We start from the raw sequence: 8130 nt of genomic DNA on the forward strand, positions 1-8130 counted from the left end.
GTAAGTGCGACCAAGCCAGTCAGCCAACGAGCAAGCGAAAAGATAAGAGCGTCGAGCGAAGCAAACGCAGTAGCACAAGAGAAAAATGGGGACTGCGATAACAGATCCAAACCTGCCATTGTTATTCAGTAGTCAATCATCGAATACGGATGTGACACAAACAGCGGATTGAAATAATACTCTTGAATCCTCGGTTTTCGTTGCGTTTTTTATTTCATATGATTGAATGGGGCGCCTATTCACTTCTTTCCATTTATAGATGTATAATATACACTGTCTGTTTTGTCCTAATTCGATGCAGGTTTGGTTTTTCCCTCATGTTTTTTTGTCATTCAATTTTTATACATATTTCTGAGTGATCATAATTGATGTATTGTTCCGCATGGTTCCGACCAAAGTACCAGTGTATTCGAGTGAAAATATAAGTTTGGAGTTTGGAAATATATGCGAACAGCTCTTTGTGTGCATTAAACCACGCTTTTGCAAAACAATGCCTATATATATTGGATTGAAAACATCGAATCGACGCACTGTATACAATGTGAAATATAAATGAGCAAAGCATTTAAGATAAAATGATTTGCGCATGCATTGAAGTCAAACATTGCACGAGATTCGATTTAAATGGATATAATCAACCAATATTGACAATACCATTCGCCTCTTTTGTGTCGTGAATTCGATTATTATTTGTGATTGAAGACTGCGACGACGACGACGACGACGACGACGACAATGATGATGACGATTACGACGACAGCAACAGACATATGAGGCTGTGAGAATGAAAATGGCAATACAGGATTAAACATTCTGAAGCGCATCAAGAAAAAAAAAATCGCAAAAATGAATCATGAGTTCTGAATACGCAAAAGTGAACCATGAACCTCCTATGCTGCCCATGTAAATTCATGTTTCACTTTTGCATATTCAGAACTCATGATTCATTTTTGCGATTTTTTTTTCTTGATGCGTTTCAGAATGTTTATTCCTGTATTGTCATTTTCATTCTCACAGCCTCATATCACAGATTGGATGAGGTTTAACTATGGAAGCGATTTTCTTACAATGTGTGCAAATCCCAAGTAAAAGCGATTTGAAGTCTTTGTTGTGCGAAAATGACCGAAAACCGTTAAAACCGTATACTATTTGCTTACAACTGTCAAGATAGCTGCGAAACCACAAGATTTTAATTACTTTACATATTGGTGCTGGCATTATTAAACAGCTTTCAATATTTTCGCTTGGCATTCGATGATAAATTGGCTTGGAATTGTGTTGATGTGTTTGTTTATGAAGTGGTCGATTCAAATCGAGTTGCATGACTTATTTGCTACGGTTTAAATTGTGAGTCGACAATCATAGACATGGCCAGAACGTACAAACGGTAACTCGTTTGCTTACATATCCACCAAGCAAGCAAACCCCGTTTGCATAAATACACACATACACATACGCTGCCATTCTATCGATGGCATTTACAATTTAAGTCCTTCCAACTGTAAATTTTTCGTGCTTGATTGAGTGCATGCGATTATCTTCTTTCTCGTTCAATCGATCGATAGTATGGACTGTATGTGTTTGAGAGTGAGTGAGTGAGGGAGGGAATGTGTGTTTCGTTCGATGAATTGTGTCGGGTACACGGATTACATATTCATGTTTTATCCATATCATCTGGGGCCTGCAATAGGCAGCCAACCCATAATTAAATATGCAAAACATACAAAGAGAGAGAGAGAAAGACAGACAGAGAGAGAGAGGGAATAGAAAGAGTGAAGGAGAGCGCGACCATTGTGAAAGAATACGAAATTATTATGCTCTCGACGACATTTTGTTCAACATGCGATTGATCAAAATGGTTATTTAATTATAGTTTATGCAGGATTTTGCATTTTAGAGAGCTTCTCTCCATCTCAATTTTTCCACATTTAAAATGTTATTGTTCTGGCTTAAGCTTCTTCAATTTATATTCCACTTCATACCGTGGGTTTCATTTCGAAATCTCTGTCCGCATGAAGTGCACCATTGTTCCAATCAATGAATTCACGTGAACAATGCAGGATAGAGAGAGAGAGAGAGAGAGAGAGAGAACAGCGACAGTTGGATCGTAATAAGTATCGACTGAATCATCTTGGCCGGATTATCTATTATTTTGAATCAATGGCAATCAATTTAGGCATATAGAGAAATCCGTTGCATTTGACTGACGCTTGAAGTAAAATACAATAGAAAACCAATCATCTCTGATTCTGCATAGTATATGTTTTCAACTCATCGTATTGGCAGAGTTTATTATCGACTCTATTGATGAATGCAAATGTTGCTTATATGCAACGACTGATAATATACGAAATGTTGAGAGAAAAAAAACACACACACATAACACAAATCCATCTAGTATTTTTTTATTATTGTGTTTCTGTTTCTGCGCTTAAGTGGGATAACGTGTTGTTTATGTAAATCTGAAAGCTTTTTTACATTTTTACTATATTGATTGGCTCGTTTGGATTTCCTGTCTCTCTCTCTTCCATTTTTCGCTTGCCAATCGTGTGTGAGCTTCTTGCTCAATGTGTGTGTGTTCGTTCGATGCATTTTGCCATTGTTGTTCCATTTCCTCTTTCATCTGCACATGATTTATATTTATATATATTTTCACCGAAACTTTTGAAATGATACACACGGATCACTCTCTATTCAAAGTCGTTTCTAGTAGTAAGTTGGTTCAGTTGGGTTTTGCGGCTCGGAACTGAGAAAATCACTTGGATTTTGTAAATCGCTTCGATAGCTTAAGCAACATTTCAAATGGATTAGTTTGGCTGAATGTGAAATATTCATGGAAAGATGGATTAGTAATTAAATTTGTGCGTGATATTTCAGCAACTATTTTGCAAAATAATAAATACCAAGTGCCTCCCTCCTTTTCCGTCATCCAAGGATTCCGAATAAAATTTCATTTTTGGTGCAACAACTGGGTCGACACACACAAGTACAACAATTCAACTTCTGGCGGAATCAATTTGTCCGAAACGTGATAAACTACGCCGAGAGTAAGTAAACATCAGGGTGGATGATTCCAATTTGCAATTTTGAAAACTTCACGAACTGAAATCTATACAGCGGACTATTTATTTTCGTAGTTTATGGCGAATGGCCGTGCCATCATAGTTTTTGTACAACTTAGTTCAAAGAAACTAATTTGAATAGCTAATTCGTAAGCAATACGGAAGGATTACGAAAATAACAAATTTGCAAATCAATTCAGTCGAAAAGGTTAGCGATTTCGTTTGTTGTTTTTTTTCTACTGGTGTTAATCGTTGAAGATATTTTTCAGCATGCAAAATGTGAATTTTGCCCGTACGTTGACGTTTCCATTTCAATTGATAAATGGCTGTGAAGAATAGAGAAGGAAATGACTTGAGCCACGAATATTCAAGTGGATAATTTTCCGTTGGTGTCGTTAAAACATTTGAAATCACAATTTTGAACGCAACCTTTGACTATCTCTGTTATTTATGATATACAATCAAAGGAAGAGTGGTAAGAAATGCCGTGATAACGTATACTGAGTGAGTAGAAGTATAATGATTTAATTAAAAATGTTGCTGCTTTGCATCTGAATGAGTTGAAACAAATACATAAATGAGAAAGGCTCTGAATGGTTTCGATACATACTTCGATGTGTTCCATCCACCCTTTCTCCAACCAATTTCAGCTAGTAAACTCTCTTGTATACATAGTATCAAGTGCAGGCTCCGTTGAAATAACAAAATTAAGGTCATACAGTGAACCAACCATTTATATTTAAAACAAGCGCATTTAAATTAAATATGAAACCGTAATGTAATTCTAACTTCAGATTGCATTTAGCCCGATATAACCCAATGGCGCACTTTGCATGCACTGTGAATGTATGTACCTCGCACGGCAAATGACTGAACTGGTATATTCTGGTATCATAGATCAAATAACCAAGTATATATACATGAAACAAGTTTTCATTTGATTGATGCTAACACCTGAATAACATTCAAAACCTACACACACACACATTTTATCATGCACCAAAACCCAACTGAATCCAATTTAGGATAATATTTCCCGTCGTTTGGTGCAAAGCAACCTTGCAGTATCTTCGACTGAAGCTCACTTTATCGCATTAATGCATGTTAGAACGGAAATAGATGTTCCTTCCTTCCTTCAGTACCATTGAGTATCGCTGTGAGTCGGAGGCAAAGAACGCCAAATTGATACATTTGGTTACATGTAAAATATACATTCGCTATTATTTGTGATCAGTTTTGATTGGACAATGTACATACATTCAATGGATATTAAAATATTTGGTGGATTTATTTCATTCGATTATTTACTATATGAAAAACCATTTGGGATTTGAGTAAAAAATGTGCATCAAACAAGTTTAAAATGGAAAACACGTTATGAATTTTCATTTAAAAGCTGCAATTAATTACTTAATAAGTTTTATTTTACGTGAAAATTGCATTAATTTGTTGCTTTTGAAATTATTGTTGTTTTAGTTGAGTGATATAATCCCACGCACAAATTGCTTTCTCTTGTGGAAATAATGAGGGGCTACAGAAATTCAATAAACAGACTTGAAAAACTTTGTAGGCCAATTGAAAAGTCAAAGTGTGAACATAAATTGCAAACACTGAGCGTTGCGAGATAGAGCGAAACAAAAGAGTGTGAACTGTTGGTTTGCCGATGGACGGAACGTATGGTTGCCGGTGATATGTGCTGCTATTGCTTCCATTCATCGACATCATTTGTTATTCAAAATTGCATTTTGCCAAAGCAAATATCATTGTGTTTTGATAGACACATGAATACTAGGTGGATTGAAAATTTGGGTACTTTTTGAATGAAAACACATTTTTTTCGAAAAATTCAATTTTATTTCTCAACATATTCTCCTTTTAGCCCGATACAGCGAGCCCAACGATCTTCCAACATTTGGATGTCCTTCAAAAAGTACGATTTTTCTTTCAACCCAAAATATGCTAAATTTCTCCATTTTACTCCCGATCATAGCAAACGCTCGCGTCCTAAGACCTTACAATTAAGTTTAGATGACTTGTGAGTTAAGAGTGAGACAATGCCTAAAAAATTCTGTATGCAATGCGGCAATTTATAGCTTTAATCAATGGATTTTACCACCATAAAACCAATATGTGAACTGAATGAAAATCTTGGTAAAAATGTGTATTTTCTTCTTTGAACTTTTACCCATTTGACTATGATTTTCTATTCCGATCAATCTGAAAATGACAAGATATGTTCTCGTAGTATCACTTTTAATATTTCTGTATAGTATTGCCCATTAATATTTTCATATCTCAAATGGTCGTTGCCCAAATCTTCTGAGTCGTTTTTTTTTCGATTTGGTGGCCTTAGAGCATTTGAACAATGTCTACTTACTGTTTTGACTATATTATGGGTTCCCATATGTTGGAATGTGTTTAAAATACATCAAGTTCTATATATAGTCGCAAAAATTTGTTTATTTTTTGCGTAAATTGCTTCAAATATCACCACGAATTTTGAACTTTTTGTACTTCATTCCTCAAAATGAAAAGTGCGGCAGCCTTTTTTCGTTTGACTTTTTCGTATGTGAATGTGGATACATATTTGCAACTATTATTTTATTTAGTAGGCCCATGGTGTTATCATCACATTAGAATCATATGATATCATGTCATTGATTTATTTGATGATTTCTTGGACAAGGTCGATTTTTTAGCACTTCGGTGGTTTATCGATGAAATTGCTCGTATGACTATGTTTAAATTGAATTTTCCTACATTATAACATTGTTTTCGATTGTTCAGAGACACCACAAACTAAATCCAATTTGAATTTGATGCACCTATCTGTTTTGATTTTAAAGCGCAAGTGCGTAATCAAGAGAAAAAAATTAATTTTTCCCTATTAAAAAATTTTCCGGAGGTTTGTTACTACCAGGAGCTATAACTTGCGAACTAATGATCGCATTTGGCTCAAATTTTGACAGCTGTCTTATAAAGGATGGTGCTTGTCAAAAAACATATGGATTTGATATTCGTATCGCCATTTCATAGAAAAGTACCCAACTTATCAATCATCCTAGTAGACTTATTGTAATCGGAAATGCGAGTGAGAGAAGGTATGGAATGATATGGATGCAAAGTTTCCGATTCGAATATGTTTTATGTTTTGGATATGTCCTCGACGATGAAAAAAAAACACCAACAAGGGAATGAGCCTATGACATGCAGCTTTACTCAAGTCAACCCGTGTTAGTGTATTTTTATGTAAACGCCCACGCAAAACCAACAAGTTCAGCCAAACTACCGAATCGAAGTCAAGCGAATGCCGAAAAGTGTTTGGGCATACAAAAGTTTTAAGTGAAATCAATTGAAAACTGTCGAGCAAAGTTTTAAAGTTCTCATATCAATGTCATTATTGGGAAAATCCCGGAAAACACAGTAAAATAGTCCGCAAAAAGTAATGAGCGTGAGCGGCGGGAGCTCGTACGCTCACTGATTTGCCAGCACGTCAATATCACCAAAACACTGCACAAAACCAAAAATATTTCATACTGGATAACTTGATGTTCATTTCATATTCAGATATTTTGAGTTTTTGTGTATGTGTGTTTCGTGAATGAGTCGACCAACAAGAATTGAGACGAAAACTAGTCGCATATAAGTTCGAAGGGTTAAGCCAACTAAACGCGGTCACCTTGTGTATATCTAAGCTGCAGGTGTATATAACAGTTTGGTCACGTCAGTTTGTTCGACAAGTGAATGAGGGAGAACGTCAGTTTGAGCGCCGGAACCGCTTTGTTTTGCCGTTCATTCACATACACGAAAAACACAAAAATGAATAGATCGCATTTCTTTAGTGCATAATTTTTACTTTCTTGAAAAATGAACCTGTCAGTTGATTAATGAGAGTGGGGATTAAATGGAGCAAAGAAAACTGGAATAAAAAATAGAAGGCGAAAAAAGAAACCGTATCGCAATATTTTGAAATACGGAAAATGCACAGATCATTCTTGGTAAACAATTTTAATAGTGTGATGTAGTAGTTACATTCATAAAACTTTGTGAATGACGCAGAGCAATGGGAGCAACAACTGTATAAAAGGGCGATGCGCAGCAACGTGATGACGATAAATTGTGATAAAGCGCCAGTGGGAAAATCATCTGGATTGGTCGATGAAAAGTTCGGCATGCAAGAAAGGCAAACGTTTTTTTTTTGTTGCAACCAAAAGCGGCCATGCTTTGAATGTTGGAGGAGAGAAAAAGATGAAGTAAAAGGAAAAAACCCATGCAGTATAATTTGATTGCAGCCAAGTGCCAAAGTAATAATAATTTTTGCGGTTATGATATTCTAATTAAATTTGTCGCCATTACCCAAGCCAAAGTGAATCGGGCGTGCTTTGCCATTCTTTCTCATTCGAGACTTGTGTCCGTCGCGTACGCACACATCGCATAAGTGGCGTATTTTTGGCTATCAAGTATCATTCAAGCTGAATATAAATTGTCACATGGCTAAAGCATCGACTAGGAAAATTGTCGAGTATCCGTTGTGCCAGCAAATAATTGATACTTTGACATAAAAGCGGCTGGAAGCAACATTAACCGTAGCCATTAAACCGACAACAAAATTTTTCCCCATTGTTGCCGATTTATTTTTTTCGTTCAAAAACGAACACACCCTTTTGTGGCTTTTAAGAGCGACCGGACTAATATCGTTACCATAATATATACATACATATACACACAGATATTTTAATACATAGCGTACGGTGAACATTCACTCTAGTATCTGCTTTTAATGTATCGCACGGATTTATTTTGATTCCGATTATCGATCGAAATTAAAAAAGGGTTTTAATTTAAAATGAAAAAAGAAGAAGAAGAAGGCAAAAAATATGGTGATAATCAATATAGAGGAATTGTTAAAAACGGTAGCGTTTTTTTTTCATCTAATTAGGCGAAGATCGCCCGTAGATTACTCGGTATAGCAAAAATACACCCACTCGAGGTAGACCAATTGAATTTGATGCCTGCACACCCTATACTATGTGTCGGGAACATGGTATAGCTTAGAAGAAAAGATATG

Source organism: Sitodiplosis mosellana, unplaced genomic scaffold (assembly GCF_009176505.1).
Source record: "Sitodiplosis mosellana isolate CC-2019 unplaced genomic scaffold, AAFC_SMos_1.0 Smas_scaffold_6197, whole genome shotgun sequence".
Classification (NCBI taxonomy): domain Eukaryota; kingdom Metazoa; phylum Arthropoda; class Insecta; order Diptera; family Cecidomyiidae; genus Sitodiplosis; species Sitodiplosis mosellana.